The sequence below is a fragment of the Pinus tabuliformis genome, chromosome 7, assembly GCF_031772625.1.
Source record: "Pinus tabuliformis cultivar Carrire ecotype Pingquan chromosome 7, CPIR1, whole genome shotgun sequence".
In the NCBI taxonomy this organism is placed as follows: Eukaryota; Viridiplantae; Streptophyta; class Pinopsida; order Pinales; family Pinaceae; genus Pinus; species Pinus tabuliformis.
Genome location: NC_142293.1, coordinates 430952692 through 430980341, shown reverse-complemented (window position 1 = coordinate 430980341; position 27650 = coordinate 430952692). Strand labels below are relative to the sequence as shown.

General features: G+C 37.0%; 2 pseudogenes; both read right to left on the bottom strand.

Moving 5' to 3' along the window:
• Positions 1-4652: 4652 nt before the first annotated feature.
• Positions 4653-5887, bottom strand: LOC149247798 (putative LRR receptor-like serine/threonine-protein kinase IRK; annotated as a pseudogene).
• Positions 5888-6543: 656 nt separating this feature from the next.
• Positions 6544-7271, bottom strand: LOC149247797 (leucine-rich repeat receptor-like protein kinase PXC2; annotated as a pseudogene).
• Positions 7272-27650: the final 20379 nt, after the last annotated feature.

Sequence of the window (27650 nt, the reverse complement as noted above, 5' to 3'; positions counted from 1 at the left end):
TCCAACTCATGACCCCAAGTTCCAACACCAAACTCCATTTCCAACTCACAACCCCAAGTTCCAACACCAAAACCCAAGATATGATATAGATCTATGAAGTAATGGTATGTGGCTAGGAACACAAATATGGCTATAACAAATAATGGAAAGGATAGACAATGAAACCTACATCTTATTTTTTATATTTTCGCCCCTGTGGGCATAGTCCAAAATGCTGAGAGTTTCTTCAAGATATTGGAAAGATGGTGAAACAGTTTCTATTATTCAAGTATTTTTCATCCCATACAACGAATCATGTAACAGTCTTGTAAGCTTACTATCCCTGCACACGTTTTCAAATTTAGATACAAAATTATAGTTTAATTTCATTCTCAATTACACTATGGGTCAAACTACTTAAATTCCACATTAAAACTAACTCAAATATACTTGTAGGGAACATGTCCAAGATGCTCCATAAGAGTAGTAATAACACGACATAATGTTAGTATGCTTTTGTTGATCTCCCCTACCTCCCTTGCACGACCTTGCAAAATTCATTAAATAAATTACAATTAATTTTTTTTCTTTAGTCCCTCCAAGGATATATGCAGTGTGCACTAAATATCTCACACATAATCTAGTTAAGTTCTGAATATTCAATTTTAGTTTTTCATGTTGTGCAGGTAGCAATATTTGAGCACTAGATTCCAACCTTGCAAACCATAATCTATTAGATTCCATTCCAATTTATATACTAAGTAAAAAATTAATCTTGAAACTTACCATCTACTAAAAGATGGATAGTTTGAATGACCTCACCTCCCTGGCCCCTAACCACAATATGTTTTCTGAATGAACAAGATCAACCAAATTAAGATTTCCGCATTTAATCAACTATTCTGTTTTGAGTGTTGCTTCTTTGATATGAATTGTGAAAGAAAATAATGGATGGGAGCAACTATAAAGAGAAAAAAAAATTAGAACTAGAAGATACAACTAATCCCATATTTGATGAGAAGAAACAACGTGGAGAGGATTTACTTTACCTATATTTCTTGTTGAGAAGTGTTTTTGTTGTTCATTGCTTAGCAGAGCCTCTTTCCAGTAAAGTAAATATTTCATTCTCCCTCATAACTATTTCTTCCTCAAGGCCTCATACAATTACCCCATATTTTGCATCCTCCATCAATGTTAAGTGATTTAATTTTTTATCATCTAACATAAACTTAGATATCTCATCAGGTGCAAGCAAGTTAATGATTTATTCATTGTACAACTCCAAGAAGGTGAGATCGTATTCAACATTTTGGCTTTCTAAGGTGTCAAATATTTGCTTAACAACCCTTTGAATCACACTAGCATTGGATAGAAGCTCCCCATTCGATGCACTCTGCAAATGCAATGGGTACAATGCTTATACCTCCACAATCAAGTTTCAACCTAAGGCCAATATATTGCTAGATCTGAAGAGACCAACATTTTATAATTGATGACAACAAATAAATTAAGTGTAATTCAATAGGTTCCCCTTGAGGATGTTGTGCTAGAAAACCAGTTAAAATTATTCAGTCATGATTTCAAATAAGTCTTTGCACTAAAAAGTATAAATTGGAAAATAGCAATGTAGAAATTTATCAGAAAATTGAATGTAGCCTGCAGAATCATTAAAAAATGATCTTCACAGAAAACATCAAAACTTACTATTGACATTTTCCCTTCACCTTCCATGGTGTAAGTTTTTTCCTATGCCAGTTTGGCCATAAGGGAAATATTGTGCAATTGGAACCTTATAATACTTCACTTACTATTGAAATGACAAGTTGATCATAGAGATCCTTCTGTTGTGCAAATGGACCAAATACCTATGTTTTATGAGATTTTCATGTAGCTAAATATGTAGAGATAGAGATATAGTAATATTTACATTACTGAATGGCAGGTTTTATATTACATCCAAAAACTTCAACAAAAGATGGGATGAATATGCTGCAAGATGAATTTCAAAAACATATTCACTTTGTTCAGTGGTTACTTATTAAAGATATATGAAAATATTAATTGGAAAGAAAAGTAGGAAATTTCCATTTTTAGTATGAAAGTAGGTCAAGAACATAAACTACATAGAAAACAAATTCATTCTTATAGAAATAAAGTAATACATGTGGGTAAAGAAAATTAACATGCAATATTAAAAACAAGAATATTATGTGTATTTAATCAAATGCAATACATACAATCTATACACACATGGATTACAAAACATTTTTTCATTGAAATGTTCAACACATGTTAACAATAACTCCTTAGGATCAACAAGAAAATGGAAGTACTATAAAATGGTAAATCTAACTCTTATTAGTAATTAAACCATATCAAACTAAAAATTATAACAAGTACAACATATCTAAAATTCAAATCATGTCAATGTTTTATTCCTATGAATAGAAGAAATACTGGAAGCTTTGAATCCTAATCTAATCATTCACTTCTCTCCCCTGAACTAAGTGATTAATAATAGAGACCATACCTCTCTTTAAAGAGTAAGTTAGGGTTGTACACGAAAAATAACCTAACCATAAGCTCCTAGGTTTGAATGCCCAGTTTGGATGCCTACATGCATGAGCTTCGCTTCTAGAGAAATGTGCCTAGATTGGGGTAGCCTACACATGCACCTCACCTTCGCCCTCTCCTTGCGATCAACAACCTACCTCTATAAAACCTATTTAAAGTTATTTTCCTCAAATTGGAAAAGTAAATCATAAATAGAAGAATGACTCAGAAAGAGAACTTAACTAAAATAGAAAATTCAACTAAACTAGAATTTTCTAAATCTAGAAAAAAAATGAATTGATGGTGGCAAAACTGGAAATAAATTAAGACTAAAGCATGTATGCGCCCTCTACTCCCCTAGTTAATTATGCCTCCCTCACACTTTGTTGCACACATGATCCCAAATATAATATTGTACGGATATGTTGATGTATAAACTTATTGTTATGCAAGCTAAAGTCTTGGACACAATCACAAGTGCATGTTGAACTAACAAGTGTGCCTAGGAAAAAAATTCTAACACTCCCTCTTACTGGAAAAAATCTTGTCTTCCAAACACAAGATTCTCATACTGCACCAAAAACCTCCCCCCCCCCATTTGGGCTTGATCAAATTGTTGAATTCCTACAAAACTAAAGAATCATGAAGCTATATCATTGTTTCCTTCTATACTCTAAAATTTATTTCGAATCTTCAAGGTGAAAACCTTTGATAGAAGAAATACTACATCAACAACTTGCCAACATCATTTTCCCTTCATGTCAACTTCACCCATCAAATTATTCCCACACCACAACAAGAATTGTTCTATATTTCCTACAATTATGAACTCATATGTATACATGGCCAAAATAAGTTTATTAGATCTATTAAATAAATAAGCACCATCTACACTAAATTTATAAAATTCCAGCATGAATATAAACACATTGATACCAAAATCCAAAACTAGTGATTCATGCATCAAACCATCCAAGGCAACTCCCACTTCCTCATAGAATCCTTACACCATTGAAGCAAGAGTCTCATCAAGGTAAACTTCCTATCCCTAAGAGAATCCTTTAGTAACAACCTTATCTTGGAGTTCTTCCATAATCCAATCAACTACTATCAAGGAATCAATTATTGATTCCAAAAATAATTTTGTAATTGTCTTCTCGAGGCTAAAGGAATTCTCCTCCATCGTGGTATTGTACCATACTTGTTCAACCAGATCTATGAATAGGCCACAAAGGCCACTTTTTTACTTTTGTAGATGTTGTCTTCAATGGTAAATTCATGACCATCAAACTCAACCAAATATTGTAAGTCTATCACGCAAGAAATTGAAAGAAAGCTCTTCATTAAATCAAGACATACAAGATAGAAATTAACTCAAACATCACTTTAAGGCATCTAGAAATACGTGGAGGCTAATCCCTTAACAAGATATGTGGAATATTACACATGCATTCCTCCCACAAGCCATATGTATTAAAGTTTCATTGCACACATTCCACTTGACAACAAAAATTATGTTTCATGGATAGACATGACACCATAGAGAAGTTAGTATCAAGCTTGGAAGTCAACTCATTCACACTTTAAGAATATGAACTTATTGTTAGGTCACATGACACAGAACATGGAAATATAAGTGTCCAACATGAGACACAATGACCTCAAATACAACATACAAAGAATATATGTACGACTATGTGGAATTCACTATTTTGTGAATCCACATACAAAAATGAAATATAGACAAAGATTAAATTTCTTTTAGAATTTAGAAACTAAAACATTTACTATTATACATGACAATGATATAGATTCAATCATACAACTTTTTATCTTGGATCCATTCTCTTGGTAAACGATGTTTTTCCTATCATTTGATGTTGTTGGAGCCCCACTTCCAGCAGATGGAGCACTAGCAGACCCTAAAGAAAATGAATGAAAGGGGACAACATTTTTGGGGGAATTCCTCCCTTTCCTTTGACCTTTCCTAGTTTCCCTTGATGATTCAGTCATGATTTCTGTGAAATGAGGAAGATAATGGATTGTTGTAGTAAAAACATGGATATTGGTGGACAAATCCACTTGCTCAACACTTGAACTACACTAACAATAACCCTAAGTTACACTCCAAAATGCAATGAACGCACATTGTCACATAATATCACAACATCATCCTCCATGAATTCAACTAGCCTTCTGCCTGTAACAAGTTCTTATAGCAACACCCCAAATCCATAGACATCACATCTTTCATTTATCTTAACGCTCTGACAAGAAAATTTGGGTGTCATCTATCCTAATTCACTCTGTATTTTTCTATTAAGAATGTATCTATCAAGCATGGGAAATAATTTTGCAAGGCCATAATCTACAACTTTAGGGTTGCAATTCTCATCTAGCAAAATATTGTTGGATTTTACATTATAGTGTATGACTGACTGTCTGCAAGCATGGTGAAGATGTGCAAGCCCCATTGTAGTCACCAAACCTATTTTAAACTGATTTGACCAACTTAACAGGGGATCTGTTTAAGATCTTTCATGAAGTTGACTATATAAAATTCCACTTTGAGTGTAGTCATATATAAGAAGTTGTAATTGTGGTGTCCAGTAGTAGCCTTGCAAATTCACTAGATTTGGATGCTTCATTTTGCACAAAATTTGTATCTCCTTCTCAAAGTCTTCTTGTGATTTAACCAAATTTGAAACCATCAGATTCTTTATAGCAACTACTCGCCCGTCCCCTAGGACTGCTTTGTACATAGTGTCAAACCCTCCCCTTCCAAGCTCACAATCTTTGTTAATCAATGCATGAGCACTAGTCATCCAATCCTTAGATGCATGATCAGAGTTGGGTGTAAACATAACCAATTTTCCTAGAGCCATATCAGTGGATGGGGACTGAGAAAAACTATCAAGCATAAGATTCATCGATTTTGAATTGGATTGTGCTCTTATATTCAAGATAGTCACAACAACGACACCAAATGCAATCGTAGTTGTTGAAGATATTGCAACTATTACCGAAACACTTATGAAAATATTATTGTGATCGTAGCTGCTACAGATATTATAATTCTGTTGTGTTTAGATTTAATCACTTCAATTCCTCCTCCAGTTGGACTCCCACTTGTATTTGGATATAGAACTATTGGCTTAGGCATAACTACGAGACAAGTAACATTCACTCTAGATCCACATAGGTCTACATTTCCTTAAAGAGAATTCTTGTCTAATGTGTTGAATATACAACCTGTTGGTATCCTCCCTTTAAGTTTGTTGTGGGAAATGTTTACCCATAATAGATGACCCAAGTTCTCAAATTGCTAGGGTAATTGTCTAGTAAGATTGTTCATTGTTCATTGTTGTGGCTAGGGAGCGTTCCTTTGGCCTAAGTTGGAAAAAAATTCAGTAGGACCCAGGGGCAAGCTGTCTAAAGTGCTTGTTTCATTCCTCTGGGTCCTGAGGCTAATGATGGATGATTTTTATTATGATTAAATTGGTTCCACATCCTTAAGGTCAGATAGGAGGTCGAATCCTATCATAGTAGCCTCTTGTATCATGTTTACCCCAGTTGGTATGGTTACTTTGGGTAGACTTGGGAGGGTGTGTTACAGATTGGTATCAGAGCATGGGTCATCTGTAGGAGTGGATGGGTGGTGTGTGTTGGTCATGAATGCATGTTAGTTGCGTGTGTATCTATTACATTTGTGTTACATGTGCTTGAAGCATTGCATCATCTTGATCATGATGGTAGTAAGGTGTCATGGGGAATTTGATGATTGATTTTGTGGAATGTATCATTAAAAGTACATGACTGTTTACTTGATTATGTGTCGCTTGATTTTATGCAACTTGACTACATTCTTGTATGTTAGGTTACAATTTTGAATATCTCGATTACATTTATTAGTATTGTAGGTTGATTACAGGAATTGATCACTTATTCTCGATTGCAAGTGTTTATGTGTATGTGTATTTGATTAGGCATTTCTTATGCATATTAACAATTTCATGTGCCAATGTGTACCATGGCGTAATGGTTGTTGTCATGCATGTGTACTAGAAAAGGGCTAGAAAAGTTGTTATTATTGAGATGAATCTCTCAAAGACTACTGAGCCCCCAATTCCCACAGTAACAACTCCTGCAAAGGAATTGTGGGACAAGTCTAGTGATCTTAGATATTTCAGCAACTAAGTTGGCCCAAGAAGAGACCGAGACAAATGGTTTGGAGAGAAGTTCAATGTTGTCAAAATGGAACAAGAGCTCAGGCTAAAAGGAAGGGCACCTTGAAACGCATTGCGGGAAAGGGAAATGACTCTAAGTGTATCACATTGTTGAAAGGGCTGGGCAGGAATTTCACTAGAGAACACATTATGATTCAAATTCATGATTATGTGGCTGGGAATCTGCACCATATTTGCACTGATATTAATATCGCAAGAAAAATTGTTGTAGTTTAGAGAGAACATGTGAAAGGACTGAAGCCTAGTGATACCTCTACCGAGCACCACTTCTGTGAATCGTCCTGTTTTGGGGCTACATACAACACCTACCTACAAACATGGGTTGTCATCGTCCTTGTTACAAGAAGCAAGGGATGATTTTGGATTGTGGAAGTCTGCCTTGAAAACTATGAGTTCCAGCGCATCATCATTCACCTCAACCCCAAACTGGCTTAGAGAAACCATAAGAAAAAGTACAACTGCCAACATAGTCAAATGAAGTAGGCCACCCATTGAAGTTGGCTACAACTTCTATCACTCTACAACTCTCAACAAACTAAAAACTTGCATTACCTCAGGGACTTCTTTCCTTCCACATGCTACAGTTCCACTAAGCATAAGATTTCATTCTTTCAAATTTGGTGTTATTTTCATTTTCATTTTCTTTAGCTTGTTTTTTTCTTCAAATACCTTTATTTGATTGACTCAGATTTTTGTATACCATCTAATTCAATATCAAAACTCTGTTCCAAGGCATTCTCAAAAACAACAAAGAGGATGGCTAGTTTTATAGTAGTTTCCTCTAAAAGATCAATTCAACTATGGAGAACTAACTGATTTAGGGGTAAGATAATGCTTACATTTTCTGGGTCAAGATGGTAACAACATGAATTTTTATTTATATGCACACATACACATCAATATATAATTGAATTAGCATGTAGAATGTTCTTTGAAGACTGGAAGTGTTGTGTGTGCATTTGTGAGAGAGAGAGAGAGAGTTATTCATGATTTAATGAATTTTTCAGGCTGCTAAAATTGGATATGAATTGAAACAATGTAAGAGCAACATCAATTTTAATTGTTACCATTGTCAACTTGAAGAGGATGTGAGTTATTTATCCTTCCCATTTAAAACTTGTATATGTTTTGAGTTTGTTTAATTATATACATATATCTGGAAACTGCCCAGATAAGTCAATTCTGAATGGCTACGTCCTTCACAATGGGTTCTAATATGATGTGAAAAATGAGATTTTGACATCTTGGAGGGGATTCCTACTACAGATCCACCAGACCATACTCTCCTTGACTCATTAATTATTAAATATTTTTCCCAAAAACATGTTGCTTCTTAAGCAGTGGTTAGTTCTTCATTAGCAATTTCTTGCTTCGCTGGTCATCCTTTTGAGGTTTCAGCCGAGGTCAACTGTTGTGAATTAGCAAGAGATCTATGTTGTTTGAAATTGTCTCATATATTTGGGGTTACTAATGTCCATCATTTTGATAGGCTTGTATATCTCAGGTTCAAAACATGTAGAAAATGCAAAAGAGTTAAAACTTGTCACTTAAGGAACTTAGTAAAAACAATTAAAAAATTACTTGTGGTCAAGGTCGTTTGTTTAAGATGTTTACAAAGGTTATACACCATTGAAGTGTTTCTTAGGCTCATAGGAAGTAATTGACAAGGATTGGACCTCGGTCTCGGAGAATTATGAAGGTCATATTTGTTAAAAACATTTTCTTTTCTAAACGTTAAATGATGCAAAATTATATGGGTATAAGTTTACACTACTGAGAATATTTTAAATACAAAGAGAATATGACACAAATGCTCCAAAAATCTAAAAAGATTGGAAAATATATCAGTTTACAAGGCCTCCTTTACCACTTCAAACCCTTTCAAAGTGTCTGAATCTTTTCTACCTTCAAAGCAAGGAGGGTTTCCCAAATAAAACTCCATTGAGATAAAATATGGTTGAAACAACCTAATTTTCCACCACAGCTTCTTTATATGATGCAGTTTTAAGTTTCCACACAACTACAATACATCTCGTTGAATGCTAATATTTTGATGCAGAGGAAAATTTTCATTATTTAGTATTCGTCATGGAGTTGTTTTCATATTTCCCCATTGAAACGGAACTAAATGATGTGAATTAATTTCGTTTAATGCATACCAGACTAAAAGTGAAGATTAGAAGCCTATGTTGGATGCAAATCTAATAGGCATCACTTCCTTCAACTGATGATGACAGTACTAATAGAAAATTGATGATGATAGTGATTTTCTCTGACCTTCGTTGAACAACATGAATCTCCTTGCAGTTGGTACCTAAGAAACCTTGTGAGTTATCATGTTTTCCACATTTTATATATATGCATTCCATTTCCATATGCATTTAATAATAATGTGCTTAACATGAATAGGGATTGCCCCTTTTTATGCACAAGATGCATTGTACGAAATATGTAAATTACCACCTGCTTCTGCTCTGTAGTTTCTTTTGCTTGAAAATGCATTATATATTTCATTACTACACTGATCATGATCTTTAATTGGGGAAATTTTTAGATGGTATAATTAGCTTGGATTTAGTTTGTCATTTCAATCCGTCATAATGATGTTTTTTGAAGTTTGTGGACTTGTGTATCAGATTGATAGTATTCCCCTTTTAAATTAATGCAGATTGAAATATAATATTAGACTTTCAAAATTTAGAGCCCTGACATGACTGCTATTCAAATTTATAAAACAAAATCTTCTTTGTGATGAACCCAATGCCATAATATCCTTAGAAAGAGGGGAATATCCTCCAATAACCCCCAAAATAAAACATTATCAGATACATAGTTATATATTGCATGCATAAGGATAATAATCTCCCATATACTAACTTATCAGTCACTACTCATATGGCACGCCCAACTCTTAGTTCGCCTACTATTTACCTGTACAAGTGTTGAGACCTTTGTTAGATAGTCTAGATTGTGGTGAATGTGTGAGGTTTTATTGTTCAATTTAGTTAATAGGTTATTTTATTCTTTGGGTTGATTAGATGTTGGTATTATTTCAAGAGTTGGAATTGTATTCACCTGAAGCACTCTTGAAGGGAGGCTGGCTGGCACTGAGAATTCTATTCCTTTTAAGTTATTTCAGTTATATGTTGCTACACTGGGATTCTTCTTAAACGGTGTATGGAGGATAGTACACAAATTTACAACTATCCTGACATTGGGTAAGAAACCTTTGGCCAGAAAGGAAGAATCATCGTATCAATATTCCTCTATGTTGAGCTTTCTGTTGTGAATGTCAAATTTATCTTTTTGGAGGGGGTAATTTGGCCCAGCTTTTTCCTAAAGTGGCCCTAGAATTTGCAGGGATAAGGATAAATTCACAATAATAATTTATTCTACTTTCATCTCTAGTTATCCCAGTATTGTTAGAAAAAATATGGGGGGGGGGGGGGGGTGTGAATCAATATTTAAACATTCATAATAATAATTTTCCTTTTTCAAACTGTGTACGCGATTTTACAGAACCAAACAGCATATGTCCACGACTATAATGAATGAAACTAGCGTATAGATAATAAACTTGTAAAATAGCTAATTTGTTGCATGTTGAACTTAAATCAGAGTGTGATGCATTTACTAAGTAGTAAACAGATGCAGTAAGAATAGAATCAATCAACACACATAAGAAACACACTTGAACACTAGGATTTTTTCAGGTGGAAAACCAATGTGGGAAAAAACCACTGCTGATGTCATCTCAGTCTTCAATCTTTTTATTATTAAAAGCATTTACAAGTTTTGTACTGGTGCATACTCTTTCCAGTACGCAGGCATCCACCTGCTGAAGGCTAAAACCATTACTTGTTTTCCAAATTCTACTGTAAGGGAGCTCCAACCCCTTAGATCTTGTACTGGCAGATATGATTACCATTACGTATGTGCCGACCTATAGAAGGCTACTGCCTCCACTCATTTTACAGGGACCATGTTTCATAAATTTTCAGATTGGATACTCCTCATACACATCAACACAATATGTAGGCCACATTTCATCAAATTTTTAGATTGGACCCATCAATCACTACTGCAATACAACCATCAAATACAACTGAATCTACCAATCACTAAAACCCATCAACTCTGAAGCCAAACAAAATGAATCAATCTGAATAGTCAGATCACTATCACCAGAACACAGAGCTGAACCCAGAACACTACATCAACAACCAAAACCAACTGCAACCTCAAAAATCATATGTCAGAATGTATACATTGCTTCAATGAGGAAAATTTGCATGTATAAGCCACTTTCTGTAACTCAACCTGCATATACCTCTAAAGATATTGAATCATAAAACTTCTGAACCAATGACATTATGAAGATCTATAGTCATATTACAGAGTTCTAAATAGATAGCGGCAAAAGATCACCCTTCTTTCTCAATCAATCAGTCAGCCAGACTCAATCTCCTTATACAATTAGTTTAACTTTGGATCTAATGAAGACATCATTAACAAACAACAGTAAAACAACAACACTGATCAGATAGATCAGTCATTTCTGAACAACAAGGCCTTCCTCTACATACACTACTTGGAAGTGACGAATCTGTGTGTATATGTGCCTTCACCGAGGCAAACCTTCATATAGATCTACAAATAATGACTTATAACTTCGCAGCTTTTCAAGACTTCATATATACCAAGATCATAGCATTTAAAGGATAAAAAATGTGTTAGAACTAAGATCTAGCCTATCCATTTTCAGATCATACAATGATAAGTCATTTCACGTCTCATGATCTTGGTCCAAGATTGTATCCAAGGGTGCACAAGATGTTTCAGATCTATATCATAACCATAGCCCTTACAACACAAAGTATACTTCAGATAGAAGTATTCATGAAAAATCCTTTTTCTTTCCCTTTATCCCTTTGATCTTCTTCTCCTTATACACTTAGAGCCTTTGTCAATACCATGAACCAAAACAACACTTAGAACCTATGGTATCCTTAGACGGGATCAGGTAACCATTATTCTGCTCAATATTGTGGGCTAATAACATGGTATGGGCACTTGGTATTCTTTAACCTTAATTTTCCATCCCAGATGCGATTTTCCTTCTTTGAAACTACGTGCATACATATACGTGACTTTTTTTTGTGTACCCATGTGTATACACGACTTGGAGGTTAAAAAATGCATACAACTTAAAACATTCTCTTTCCTCAATTTCTTGATTTTGATCTGTAATCCTTTGTCCCATCCTCCTGTTCTTCTATGCCATTACTCTCTTACCTATGAATTGACCTGTTACAATGTGAGTTTCCATCATACATCACTTTATCATTTTTGAACTGACCAGTGGACACATCTGGTTATCATATATGTGAGTTGCCATCAAGGACAACACACTTACCATAATGCCAACAATCTCCCCCTTTAGACTTGATGGCAACCAAATTGGTGTTGATCACTTCAAGCTATAGAACATGGTAGATATATCAAACAACACCAAAACACAAGATACTCTCCCCCTTTGACATCAAGGGCAAAGGGTGGACCAACATATTCTCCCCCTTAGTATATGTCGAGATGCACTATATTGTCCATGCTCCCCCTGGGCACATGTAGAGTCTGCAAAAATGTGTTTCAAAAGAATAACATCACCCTATAACTTAATTATGTGAGTATGACCTTCCTATCACCAATGACTCATACATACATCAATCACCCAACCAAGTGGGGATACATCAAATGTTCATACATGACTGAAAATTGCAATTATTACATCATCTTTCCCATGCATAGTGGGGGTACAAATTACATCATGTGTCTAAAAGGACTCATCCATAATAGACTATGACAGAAAGAGACATATTATTACACCATAGGTTTCTAAATTACCTTTTCATCAAATGACATTAATAAATGAGACCATAGTTGAATTCAACATTTGAAGGCTAATGCTCACCCTGAATCTGTGTTACCTGTGCATTGTCAACAATTCATTCATCAAGGCATCTTCATCAATCAAATAAACATCAATGAGAAAAGCATATCAGCAAAATATATCCATCAACATCAGACTAAACATGCATGTCAGAGACTAATTTTGAGTCTGACCCACTATTTTTCTGTCAGAAAAACACATACGCTATTGCCGGCACAAAAACTCATGTATATACGTGGCTCAACTTCATGAAATCCGCGTATAGAAAACAATCCTTGATTTTGTACATGTAGACTAAACAAACTGGTTTTAACAGCAAACATTAGGGGATTTTTGAGGTCTAAAATGGGCCTCCTAAGGAAATTATAAAATAATAGTGGAAATAATAAAGTAAGATTAGATTACATCATCAAATTTTAAAGGGAAAAAAGAAAAAACTATCTTTTCAACTCGTATTTTCAATGTATCTCCCTATGTGTTAACTCAAATTTCGAGTGGAAACACTTTTTGGATGAAGAATTTGATTCCTAATCCAAGGAGTACCCATGTTCCATACTTTCAATGAACCCTGCTACACGAAAAATGAGAAATACATGAAAAACATGATTGCAATCACGTGTTTTCATGTATTTCTCATTTTTCGTGTAGTAGGGTATATCAAAAGTATGCAACAAGAGTACTTCTTGGATGAGGAATTAAATTTTACATCCAACAAGTACTCCCACTTGAAATTTGAGTAAAACCTTAGGGAGATAAGTTGAAAATACGAGTTGAAAAAGTAGTTTTATTATTTTATTATTTTTTAATCTTTCTACTTTTTTACTCCAAAAATGGTGAATCATCCCCCCATGGTTGACATCATCATCTTCAATCCTATTGGTTCATATAAAGTTTATTTTGTTTGTACATTTTTCTTAAGGCCCATTTTAGACCTCAAAACTCCCCTAATGATGACGTAGAAACAACTACTAGATTTTGTCTAAGATATTCAAATTATTCTCTGGGAAGAGGTTTCGTAAATATATCAGCAACTTGGTCTTTGGAGGGAATATACTCTAATTGAACCTTCTATTCAAGCATTTGTTCCTGTAGAAAGTGGTACTAGTTCTTGGTCTTGGAGTGCATAACAAGATTTTTCCAAATACTTATCACACTTATATTGTCACATTAGATGGAGATGAGTGGAGAGCATTTAGTTTGAATATCTTGTAATATTTGCATCATCCAGAGAAGTTGTGTGTAGTAAGATGTAGTAGCCACATGTTCTGCTTCCAGTGTAGATAAGGCAATCAAACTTTTTTTCTTGCTGAACCAAGATACTAATCGTGATCCCATATAAAATCCACCTCCACTAGTGCTTTTTTGGTCGTCATAATTCCTAGCCCAATCCGCATCTATATATGCATGAAGCATGAGATCTGTATCTTTAGGATACCATAGAGCAAAGTCTTGAGTTCCTTGGAGATATTTGAATATTCTCTTTACTGCCTGAAGATGTGGTTACTTCGGATTAGCTTGGAATCTTCCAACAATTCCTACCACAAATATGATATCTAGTCTGGTACCTGTTAGATAAAGTAGACTTCCAATCATAGATATGTACTTTGGTTGATTCACTATAGGAGAATCATCATTAGAAATGAGACTACATCCTCTTACAATTTGAGTACATACTGGTATGGAATCTTCCATTCCATATTTCTTCAGAACCTATATTTAGTTTGTGAGAGATAGATGCCATCTTTTGTTTTTTGCACTTGTAGACCAAGAAAATATTTTAGTTCTTCAAGTAAAGACATTTCAAATTCTTGTTGCATAATGGAAGCAAAGTTTTGACACATAGATTCTTCATTACTGGCAAAGATGATATCATCAACAGAAACAACAATAATTAGTAGTTTATCATTCTCAATTTTTGTATACAAGTTGTTGTCTGCGGATCCTTTTGTGAAGCCTTTTTGTTGAAGATATTTGTCAAGATGATAATACCATGCCCTCGCAGCTTGTTTCAGTGCATATAAATCCTTTTTGAGTTTTCACGAAAGGTTTGCATCATTTCCCAGAATGAATCCTTCTAGTTGTTCAACGTATACTGATTCTTCTTGATCGCCATTAAGAAATGCACATTTAACATCCATTTGACAAACTTTGAATTTTCAAAAACTTGAAAGAGAAAGAAACATTATTATGGCTTCGAGTCTAGCTATAGGTGCAATAGTGCCTTCAAACTTTATACCTTCTTGTTATGCATACCCTTTACAAAGAAGCCTTTCTTTATTCCTAATTACCTCTCCATTTTTATTCAACTTATTCTTGAATATCCATTTTGTCCCTATAACATTTTTATCATGAGGTCTAGGAACTAATTCCCAAGTATCATTGTTTTCATTTTGGTCAAGTTCTTCATTCATGGCCTTAACCCAAAATTCATCTTTGATAGCTTCATTTACATTTTGTCGTTCTATGGAGGATAATAAGGCTAGATAACTAGGAGATCCTACAAGAGTTATTTTTGTTTGTACTTCAGACCCTTTTTCTCCTAGAATTTGAGATTCTAGATGATTCTTTTGAACATACCTCGATGGAGCCTTTTCCCTGTCAGTTGTTTCTTCTTTTGATGCTTCATTGGTTTCTTCCTATATATCATTTCGATTTGATATGGGAAAGCATTCACCATCTTCATTATTATCATCTTCTTTTGCTGATGTCACCTATTTCGGATTTCTGCATGCTTCATCGATTACAACAACAATGCATTCAACAACTTTTCGAAATCTCTTATTATAACATTTGTATCCTTTACTTCTAGATGAATAACCAAGAAATATTCTTTCATCTACTATGGGTTCAAACTTACCAAATTTTTCATCAGTATTTTTAATGAAACATTTTCTTCCAAAAACTTTGAAGTGTTTTATAGTGGGAAACTTACCATACCAAAGTTCACATGGAGTTTTATCATTATTTACATGTACATGAGCTTTGTTGAGAATATTTACTGCAGTATGTGCAGAAGGTGTCAGAAGTTCTAGACTCATCAAGCATAGCTCAAGCCATTTGTTGAACTGTTCTATTCATTCTTTCTGCCTCACCATTTTGTTGATGAGTTCTGGCAACAAAGCACTGTCTCTTGATTCCACGTTGTTCACAAAATTCAAAAAATTCATCTGATATGAGTTCTTCTCCCTGATGAGATCTAAGAAATTTGATTTTTAGATTGAATTCATTTTCAACTAAAGCTTTGAAGACCATAAACTTTTCAAATTCTTCATCTTTATGTTTTAGTAAACCAATCCAACACATTATAGAAAAATAATCAATGAATAAAATGTAGTATTCTTCTCCACGAGGTGATTTTTTCCTTGTTGGTCCACACAAATCAGTATGAAAGAGTTCAATAGGCTTACTTGATGATAATTCTTTGGCATTTTGAACTCTAGTTTGCTTACGGAAGTGACATGGTTTGCAGATGGTACTTTCTGGGATGATGACATCTGGAAGATCACGAATAGCCATGAGCCTGCATCATTTTCTTATTTGAGAAAATCTTAGATGCCCCAATATTTTGTGCCTGTTGACAGTGTTGGACCTGCCCACATGTCAAGGGGATCTCCCCGGTAAGATGTCCCAATTAGACCTCAAACCGTTTGGTGTAGGAGCCCCAGCAGTGGGTCGTAAGGTAATGCCTTGACCGAGATGTTGCACAGAGGCAAGTAAGATAACTCTGTTAGCAACAAGGGTGTGACTGATGTAGTGAGTCAAGGAATGAGTATGAGGAGTTCCAACACTTAAAAGGGGGGAGGAAGGTGAAGGTGAGTTATAGGTTGAAATGGATCAGTCCCAACTCTGCTAGGAACACACCACACAAAGTACATGCACAACTTCTGGCAAAGTAGTCGACACAAATGCTGTAGTCCCAACATACAAGGTAAGATAACCTGAACAACACTCATGGATCAATCCGAGATGAGTGTGACGGTTGATATAACAAGGTTCAGAGAAAGGCTTGTCCGATGTCTGGCAGAGCTGTCAACATGGACGTGACAACATTAACCATATATGCATGTGAATCAGTTCATACACAAGTACATAAGTTAAACAACATATATCATTAAGGAAATCGGAGCAGTCCAACTACAATAACAACATATGCATGAAAATGTGCTAGATTTTATTATATAATGAAGTGTAAGTCATAATCATACTATACAGCAGGTAAACCTACTAGCCCTATCAGTAGAACATTACAGCCACATCCGTCTGCTCCTCTGGAGAAATGTACTAGCTCCGTGCAGTGGAGAAGCCAAGACGCATTACAATACTATCCAAGCCTTCTTCAAGATATTCTTAGTAGAAGCTTGGTTGGCCAAAAGCCCATACAATGAGTTATGAGTGTTGGGTGTGGAGCCTGATTATCTTTTGTATTCAAAGGTATCGCTGCATTGGACCCCAGTTCGAAATGGGGTGGCAACGACGCCTGTAAAATATTCGCTGTAGGGGGGTCCTGGGCCATTCATTAGGCAGAGATCTGATGGTAGAAGTTATGTTTAATTTAGGGTTTTTTTCCCTAGAAGGCAACCCCTCGCTATATATGAGGGAATTGTATTGCGTTTATGTAAATATGTATTCTAAGTGAGGAAGAGAGAGGAGATTGAGAGCGAAGTGGGACTTACAATGGATATGTTTTAGGTTGTATCCTTCAGTTTGCTTGATAATATAAATCGAAGGACTGGTTATTTCTCCATGGATGTAGCCCAAACTGGGTGAACCACGTATATCTGTGTCTCTCTTGTTTTATGCGTTTTTTATGTTTATATTTCTGCAATATTTTATGTGTTCCTTTGCTCTGTAATATATAATTTTCTAACAATTGGTATCAGAGCCGAAGGTCTATTTGGCTGAAAAACTTGCAGGAGAGAAGGGTTTCTGGTTCGAGAGGGAGCAATGGTGGAAGATGGTAGGTTTAGGGTAAAAAAATTCAACGGCCAAAACTACTAGCTGTGGAAGATGCAGATGGAAGATTATCTGTATCAAAGAGATCTGTACCAAGCATTGAGCCAAAAGACAAAGAAGCCGACGAGTATGACAGACACAGAATGGGATATTCTCGATAGAAAGGCACTTGGAACAATACAGTTGTGCCTAGTGGTGTCGGTAGCATTTAATATTTCAAAGGATACGACAACAGAGGGTTTAATGTCGACATTGGCCAAACTATATGGAAAACCCTCGGCCTCAAATAAGGTATTTCTTATGAAGCGTTTATTTAATATGAAGATGTTAGAAGGTGGATCTATTGTTGATCATTTAAATGAATTTAATATAATTACCAGTCAGTTAAGTTCTGTAGGGGTAACTTTTGATGATGAAGTTGGGGCTCTGTTATTTCTGTGCTCATTGCCAGAAAGTTGGAATGGTTTAGTTATGGCCATTAGTAACTCTGTCTCTGGATCTAGTACTTTAAAGTTTGATGATGTTGTCGGTGCAATCCTTAGCGAGGAAATGCGATGGAAAAGCTCTGGTGAGACATCAGGTAATGCTTTGACTGCAGAAACTAGGGAGGAAATGCGATGGAAAAGCTCTGGTGAGACATCAGGTAATGCTTTGACTGCAGAAACTAGGGGAAGAAAAATGGAAAGAGGAAAGAGCCTAGGATATCATAGTAAGTCAAGAAAAGGCAGATCCAAGTCTAGATTGGGGATAGTGTGTTGGAAATGCGGGAAGAAAGGACACTTGAAGAAAGACTGCAAGTCTCGGAAGAGAAAAGAAGGAGATGCGAAACAAGAAAACAATCATGAAGTGAATGTGATAGGTGATGTGTTGCAAGATGCTTTGATTCTTTCTTTAGAAAATATTATTGATTTAGGTGGTAGATTCAGGGGCCTCATTCCATGCCACACCTGATAGGAAACATTTTCATGATTATGTTCAAGGAGATTTTGGACAAGTTCGATTGGTTGATGATAAACCTTGTAAAATCCTTGGAATGGGTACAGTTTTCATAAAACAATAGAATGGAAATCCATGGCTATTAAAGGAGGTAAGGCATGTCCCAGATCTGAAGAAAAATTTGATTTCAATAGGGCAGTTGGGAGGTGAAGGCTGTGTGACTACTTTTACAGATAAAACCTGGAAGGTCACAAAAGGATCCCTGGTAATAACAAAAGTAGAAAAGATTGGTACATTGTATTTATGCAATGGTATTTCTAATTTTGTTAATGATTTAACCTCTAGAGGAGAAGATATAGCATTGTGGCATCATAGGCTCAGGCACATGAGTGAGAAGGGGATGCTAATTCTTCACTCAAGAGATTTTTTGTGAGGTTTGAAGCATGTTGATTTAAAATTCTGTGAGAATTGTGTTTATGGAAAATAGAAGAGAGTCAGATTCCTCGAAGTTGGGAAAGAAAAGAAGAGTGAAAAATTAGAGCTTGTGCATATAGATGTATGGGGATTTGCTCAGGTATCATCTCTTGATGGATCTCATTATTATGTTACTTTTATTGATGATGCAACCAGAAAAAACTGGATTTATTGTATTCGAAATAAATCTGATGTATTTGATACTTTCAAGAAATGGAAAGCTTTGGTTGAAAATGAGACAGGAAAAAGGTTGAAGTGTCTCAGATCAGACAATGGAGGTGAATACTACAGCAAAGAGTTTGATAAGTACTGTTATGAGAATGGAATTTGCAGAGAGAAGACAGTTCCAAGAAAACCACAAGAAAATGGTGTGTTAGAAAGGATGAACAGGACAATCACAGAGCGTGCAAGGTGCATGAGATTGCATACAGGATTGTCTTTACAATTTTGGGCAGATGTTGTAGATGCTGCTGTTTATCTAATAAACAGAGGGCCTTCAAATTCCTTATATGGTGGTATTCCAGAGGAGGCATGGATAGGTAAAAATGTAAACTACTCTTTTTTAAAGACTTTTGGTTGTGAAGCCTTTGTCCACATTAATAAAGAAAATAGAACAAATCTTGAGGCAAAATCAAAGAAATGTACCTTTATTGGATATGGTGTTAATGATTTTGGTTATCACTTTTATGATTATGAAAAACACAAAATCATTAGGAGCAGAGATGTCATATTCAATGAAAAGGTTTTGTATAAGGATCAACTGCAGGAAAAGAAACAAGAAAAAGAAAATAGAGAATACACAATGCTTGACGAGATCACAAAAAAAGTGATGGTGCCTGAAAATCATAATGATCAACATCCAGAACAACAACCACAACAACAACAAGCACATAAAACACCTGAAGGTGGTGTTAGAAGATCTACCAGGATAAGTAGACCCCCTGAATGATACTCTCCTTCATTATATTATGTTGTTGACTGATTTTGGTGAGCCAGCATGTTATGAAGAAGCAGTACAAGTAGAAATGAGGAAGAAGTGGGAGCAAGCCATGAAAGAAGAGATGGACTCCTTAGCACATAACCAGACTTGGGACTTAGTCAGGTTGCCTGTAGGTAAAACAACATTGCAAAATAAATGGGTTTACAAGTTGAAGTAAGAAGATGGAGGTAGAAAAAGGTATAAAGCTAGACTTGTGGTGAAAGGGTTTGCACGAAAAAAGGGTATAGATTTTGATGAGATATTTTCTCCTGTTGTTAAAATGACTTCAATCAGAACCATTTTAAGTCTAGTAGCAGTTGAAGTTTTGCATCTTGAGCAGTTAGATGTAAAGACAACCTTTCTCCATGGGGATTTGGAGGAAGAGATATATATGCAGCAGCCACAAGGATATGAGGTAAAAGGGAAGGAGAAACTAGTGTGGAGGTTGAAGAAGAGCTTGTATGGCTTAAAACAGGCTCCAAGGCAATGGTATCTAAAATTTGACAGGTTTATGTTTGAACAAGGTTATACTAGATGTCACTCTCATCATTGTGTTTATCTCAAAAGGCAAAATAATGGCAACTATATTATATTGTTATTGTATGTAGATGACATGCTTGTTGCAAGTTCTAACATGTAGGAAATAAGTGTGCTCAAAAGAAAATTGGAAAGCTCATTTGCAATGAAGGATTTGGGTGCTGCAAAAAAAATCCTTGGTATGAGAATAACTAGAGATAGGAAGAATCACAAATTAACATTGTCTCAAAGTGAGTACATAGAAAATGTGCTGAGAAGGTTTAGTATGCAGAAGGAAAAACCAGTTAGTATAACTTTGGCTAGCCATTTCAAATTAAGTAAGGAGGAATGTCCCAAGACTCAGGAAGAAATGGCTCATATGTCTAACATTCCATATACATCAACAGTTGGAAGCTTAATGTATGCAATGGTCTGCACAAAGCCTGATATTGTACATGTAGTGGGAGTTGTAAGCAAGTACATGAACAATCCAGGAAAAGAACATTGGATGGCGGCGAAGTGGATTCTCAAGTATTTGAGAGGTACCACAAATCAAGCATTATGCTTTGGTGGTTCAAACATTGCTCTACAGGGATATGTTGATGAGATATGGTGGGTGACAGAGATAATAGGAGGATCACAACAAGGTATGTGTTTACTGTAGGTGGAAAAACTGTCAGTTGGGTTTCAAAACTGCAAAGTGTTGTTGCACTCTCAACAACAGAAGCAGAGTATGTTGCTACTACAGAGGATAGTAAAGAAATTATTTGGTTACAAAGGTTTTTAGATGAATCGGGTAAGAAGAAGGAGTTGGGCAAGTTATACAGTGACAGCCAGAGTGCCATACATATTGCAAAAAACTCTGCATTTCATTCCAAGACTAAACATATATAGCTCAAGTACCATTTCATATGGTTAGCGTTGGAATATGGACAGTTGAAGCTGGAAAAGATACACACCAGCCAGAATCCTGCAGATATGGTAGCAAAAGTTGTAACCAGGGAGAAACTGAGAATCTACTTAGTTTCAATTGGTCTTCAAGTATGATGAAGAAGATGAGAAACAACCAGGTCCAAAGTGGAGCCATTGTCCAGCAAATGAAGCAACAGTGGAGATTCTATAATCTATCTCCAAGTGGGAGATTGTTGGGTGTGGAGCCTGATTATCTTCTGTATTCAAAGGTATCACTACATTGGAACCCAGTTCAAAATGGGGCGGCAACGCCACCCATAAAATATTCGTTGTAGGGGGGATCCAGGGGGGGCTGCTGCGACCTTTTGGGAGCCCCCCCCTGGCGGGGGGATCGGGGGCAGCACCCGCGAAGCTAAGAATAGATGTAAAATGGCATTGTAAAATGTTGTAATTTCATAGTCAATCTGGGCTGTTCATTAAGCGGAGATCTGACAGTAGAATTTATGTTTAATTTAGGGTTTTTTTTCCTAGAAGGCAACCCCTCGCTATATATGAGGGAATTGTATTCCGTTTATGTAGATCTGTGTTCTAAGTGAGGAAGAGAGAGGAGATTGAGAGCAAAGAGGGACTTACAGCGGATATGCTATAGGTTGTCTCTTCAGTTTGCTGGATAATATAAATCGAATGACTGGCTGTTTCTCCATGGACGTAGCCCAAACTAGGTGAACCATGTATATCTGTATCTCTCTTGTTTTATGCATTTTCTGTGTTTATATTTTTGCAATATTTTATGTGTTCCATTGCTCTGTAATATATAATTTTCTATTAATGAGGGACTATTTATAGCAAAGGGTGGGGTGACCCTTGACATTCCCCTTTGTGACAGTTCAACTGCCCTCATGACTCTTCACCTACTCTATGACTATTACATCCAACTGTTGACGTTCAACTTGCACTTGATATGACTCAAGATTACAATGCACATGTACTCATGTGAGACAACACAGCTTGAGAAAGCCTTGCAAGGCATCAATAACACTCGATATGTTGTGATGAGACCAACTCTTTGACATGCTTGTGATGGTGAAGGTGGTGAGCTGATGCCAAGCTTGGTCGTCCGTGATGATGTGCATGCACCTCATGGTGACATCTTGCTGAAGTGAACTCTTGCCTCTGTTGCAACTGGTGCATTGGTTCAGCCCCTTCATCCAACCCGTTTGCTAACATGTGCATGGTCTTCTTAGTTATGGTTGAATCAGCAACACACTGATGCATAGTGTCTGTGTTGATCTTCAAGTGTATGTTGGTGGTTATGCGCATCAACTTGCCGAAGTACATGTTCAACGCCAGTTGGAATTGCTTCTTGTCTTTGCCTTGGTGAGTGTGTTGAATGGATTGGAGTGCATGCATGCACTCAATGACATGCATGCTGTTGGATCCTTTGCATGTGATCAAAAACACTTCTCACCATGTTTTCTTTGTGTCAGCTGTTGGGATGGATCCTTAACTTGTACTTGCGCAGTCTCATTTATGAGTGCATGTTGCAACCACTGTTGTTCATGTTCTTGCTGCAACTCATTGGTCTGTCTGTGTAGCTTCATGTTCTTCCTGAGTTGGTGCTTCGGTACATGCAACTCCTTATTTGTTCCATCTTCTACCTTCGCACGATCTTCATTTCGTGCCATCAGTTCATAATATAAGTCTCCAAAGTTGTTTTCATTATCAGTAGATTTTCTTGATCTTGCAACTTTGCTCCTCCTCTATGTTGTCAACAACCTTCCTCTTTCATCCATTGCATTTGTTGCATTCGTTGCATCCGCTGCATTTGGTATGTTGCTTTCAGCTACTGTTCATGATGATACTCATTGTGATGCCGTTGCTTGATGTCCTTGTCCATGAACAACTTGATGTCTTCATGAGTAGGTAAGCCCATGGACACTTGATTGAATGCATCCCCAAGTGTGCTATGAACTATGTCTTCATCTCTTCTCTCTTGGAAACCATTATACCTGTACTCTTGAGAGGCAGATGAACACCTATGATACTTGGAGACATGGTAATACTCATAGAAAGCAATCTGTCAGTCGAAAACCAAAATGAATAGGAGAACTGACCTGCAGCATACCTGGGTGAGTGATCGTGAAGGTTGCGCAATTTCAGCAAGGAGGTCGGGAGATCAACTACCAAGACTACATAAGGCACAGTCCAGGCTGCTGGGAGACTAATTGATTGCTCTAACTGCAAAATGCACAATCCAGTTGGGCAGTTGGCTGCTGGGATTGCGGAATGCACTATTTGAGCTAGGAAATACTACTGGGCCAGGGACAAATTTGTGCAAATTTTTTGGCCAAGCAACCACTGACCTCGAGAAATGCACAATTCGTTCTAGGAGGTCAGTGTTAGGCTAGCTAGATTTCACAAATCTAGAGAGGAAGGTGAGCTTTCCTTCTCCAGATTACACAATGTAGCCTTGGTGAAGGCAGAGATTGGGCCAATGTTGGCCTGACATGCTGAGAGGCAATTGAAAGCAAGTCAATGAAATGCATGGCGACACTAAGTGATAGAAGAAGTGATAAACAGTGCATGCAAAACATGAATAGAGGATTGAGAAAACAGATCAACATGCATGTGGGTGAGGCCGTTCGCCAGTTGGATGAACGTTCGTGCAAAACTGTTTCATGCATGCGACAACAGTGAGATAGAAATGAAAATTGAAACAGAGCTAGGACAAGCTAGAATATATGAAAATGATAGCAGGTGTTCAAATAAATCAAGAAAAGAACACCCACACAAGAGAATACACAAAAAGTGACAAAAATGCAGCACAAGGGATGGGAAGCGAGTTTACTCCAAAACCGTTGAGTTGAATGTGCCAACTACTTCTAGATGTGATGTGGGATGTCATAGCTACAAGGTTGATGTGAGGAATGATCTCTGCAGCATCTAGCTAATGAGTTTTGTAACATCGAGGTTATGATGCTCATGCCACAAATCTAGGAGGAAGCGACAATTGGAGGGAGGTTTCAAAATTACTCCTTACATGTAACCTCCAACTACTAAACATAGATCCCTGAAACAAGAGATGCCTTTGTATGCTGCCTTGGGAGAAGCAACCTATACATGCAAGTTTGTCTTTCCTGGTCTCGGAGGGAACCGATCAACTCAGCTACACATGCAAGCGACTACTTGACTACTAGAGAAAAATGTGCATTTATGACTGTAAGATGGGCTGACTGCCCAAGAGGATTGCGAAATTTGTAGGCCCAACAGTGGACTACTTCCCAGATTCCTGCAAATCCTGGGCTGAAATCGCCGTTGATGGAAAAAATTACGCAATTCCTGCTGGGAGGGTTGGCTGGCAGGATTGCGTAATCCTGGAGCCCAATAGGTTTTCAGAGGGAATTGCACAATTCCTGGAGGGAATGGATGGTTTCCCTCCAGGAATGGAAAAATTTCACTAGGAAGATGATCAGCTTGTAGCTAGACCAAGTACGGGTGAGCAGCGTGTGAAGGGAAAAGATCAAACTGTGATCGACAGGGTTCCTTTGAGCAAGAAAGACACTGAAGCTTGAGGACTTAATGAAGCAAGGCAAGCTGCTATGAAGGTTGGTAGGGAGGATCGAAAACAAGCTAAGGAAAAATTTTGGAGGGTGTTTGTAGCTGTTACAACACTTGGCAACACCCTAGTATAACTCCAGCTCTCTGAATGGACCTTGTTCGTTAAAAACAAGTCTAACGCCTCTAGAAGTATTGTTCAGTTCTTTGTTCATCTTTGTTTCACACTAACTTGATTGTAAGATGTAGCATCTACCAAGCCCTTGGTCAATTGACACACATTCCAAGCCAAGGTAACACAGTTGTTTTGATTAGGGTTGAGGGGTATATAGGTGCACAAGCAATATAGTTGTTAGAGTCTTAGTTTCATCTCTAGTGTTGCTCCACTGCGAGCAAGCCTAGACAGTACCCCAGTGGAGTCACATAGGAACACAAGCATGGATCCACTGCCAACGAGCCTGGTCAATACCCCGGTGGAGTTACTTACATCACCTCCATGCGCAAGAATCCTTTCTCTTCTTTCACCTTATTCATTTTCATTTTGAATTTTTTGACTTTTCATTTTTTTTTCATTTTCACTGTGCATAGCACTTATTCATTTTAGAAGCGGAAAAGGGATCCCGACTTATTGCGAGCAGAGGAGGTTGTTCCAGTGGAGAAGTAGTTTATTATATCTTTGATGTTCTTGTTAAGGTTTTCCCCCTCACTTTACTCTACTTGACTGAGCTGACAAGGGTTAACCCAAAAACAATCGACTAGAGAAGGTGACACTAGTTAGGACACAAGCGTTGTGTTTACACCAAGATTCACCTCAAACAATACGTATTTTCCTTTGACGTATCATGGATTAAGAGTAACAAGTTCATCATATGGAGGAGAGATGACAGGTAGCCAAGTAGTGATAGCTGTACAAACCCTCTTGTACTTTACCCAGCTCGTTTCATTAGTCACACATGGTTTCATGCAAACTAACCTACGAACAAATGAAACAAGAAACAAAGAAAAGCAAGAGCAGAGGTAAAACTGAAAGAAAAACAAGTAAGAAAACAAGCAAGCACAGAAACAAGAAAATAAAGCATGAAATTAAACAAGCATGCAAGCAGACAACTGAAAGCAAACACTACACCTACTCCTAGACAAATGGTGCATGGGCTTGATCACATGAAGTGATACTTCCAATGCAATCATCGGTGCATTGGTAGAGCCATGTGGGTGAAGGCTTGGTCTGCGAGTAACCTAGTTGTGCAAACCAGCATGAAAGAAAGATATAACAGTGAAGACACCAACACCTCGTGTTTCAAAGTGCCCATGGGACATAAGTGAGTGCATGTGCATGAAGGATAGTTCATGGACTTATCATGGTGCTCTATGACACTATGTGCAACTTTGAGGAAAAAGCACACTGTTGACTAAGATATGCAAGCAAAAGAAAGAAACAAAGATAACTTGCATCATGCATGAGTGCTTGAAATGTAAGACTCTTCCAATGCATGAGCAATGGGATCGTGCAGTTCGAGTGGAGGAAGTGTGATTTGTGTGTGAGATGGATCTTCAATGCATATAGATGAGTGATGAGGAGCCTTGGGTCATTGAATATTTTCATGATCAGAAGTGAGACTAACCCCAAGAGAGTGAGGACCTGACATAACCATCAGCTCGGGTTGAAGTGCCTCGACAGTCTTGGGTGTCTCAACTTCACCATTAGGTAGATCACCATAAACCAGTGGCTTCGAAAGATCAACTGCAATAGATTCATGATCGCGATAAAAAATGTAAGCAAATGGATCATGACCGCCACGATTAGAAAAATCAATGAATTCTTTGCCATCCTCATGATCAGATGAATCAAATAGAGAGGTAGATGAAAAGTAAATGAAATCATCCTCTGTGTTTCCGGAAAAGACAAATGAAGGATTAAGTGGATCTTCAATGAATAGCTTATCCTCTCCATTGTTGAATGATGGACTAGCATCTGGTGAGTCCTGCGAGTGATCAACAATGGTTGCTTCTATAGATGAAGACACACATACAAATTCATGGAAGGCAGGTTCACCAAAGAAGCTAGGAAGGAACGAAGGGGGTTCACATGGTCATCCTTCGTCGAGTGTTGATGTTCAAGCTCCCACTCATACTCTTCATGAATGATAGCGCATGTTGGTTGTGCAACACAAACTACATCAGTGGGTTGTTCCTCGTTAACAACAAGTGAAGAGTCTGGAATGGACGAACACAAGACATCATCATCCAAGGAACACTTGAGTGTGAAGATGAAGGTCGAAGAAAAGAATTCATATGGGAACTCGAAGGACTAGCAACCAATTCTACACTAAAATTGAGTGGAGTGATGTTACGAGGGTGTGAAGAATGAATAGATACGTGAACACGATCCTCAACATCACTGGGTGATGGTGGAACTATTGAATGAAAGGGAGGTGAACAGTCCATTGAAATGGTGCCTTCTCCCACATGGGATTGTACAGTTCCATCAATGAAGAAGGTTGAGCGAGGCTTGACATCAAGCTTCCTCTTGGGATGAGAAGATTTCTTAAGACAGTACTCGAACCGGTCCTAGAGATAAGTGAACTTCATCTGGCTC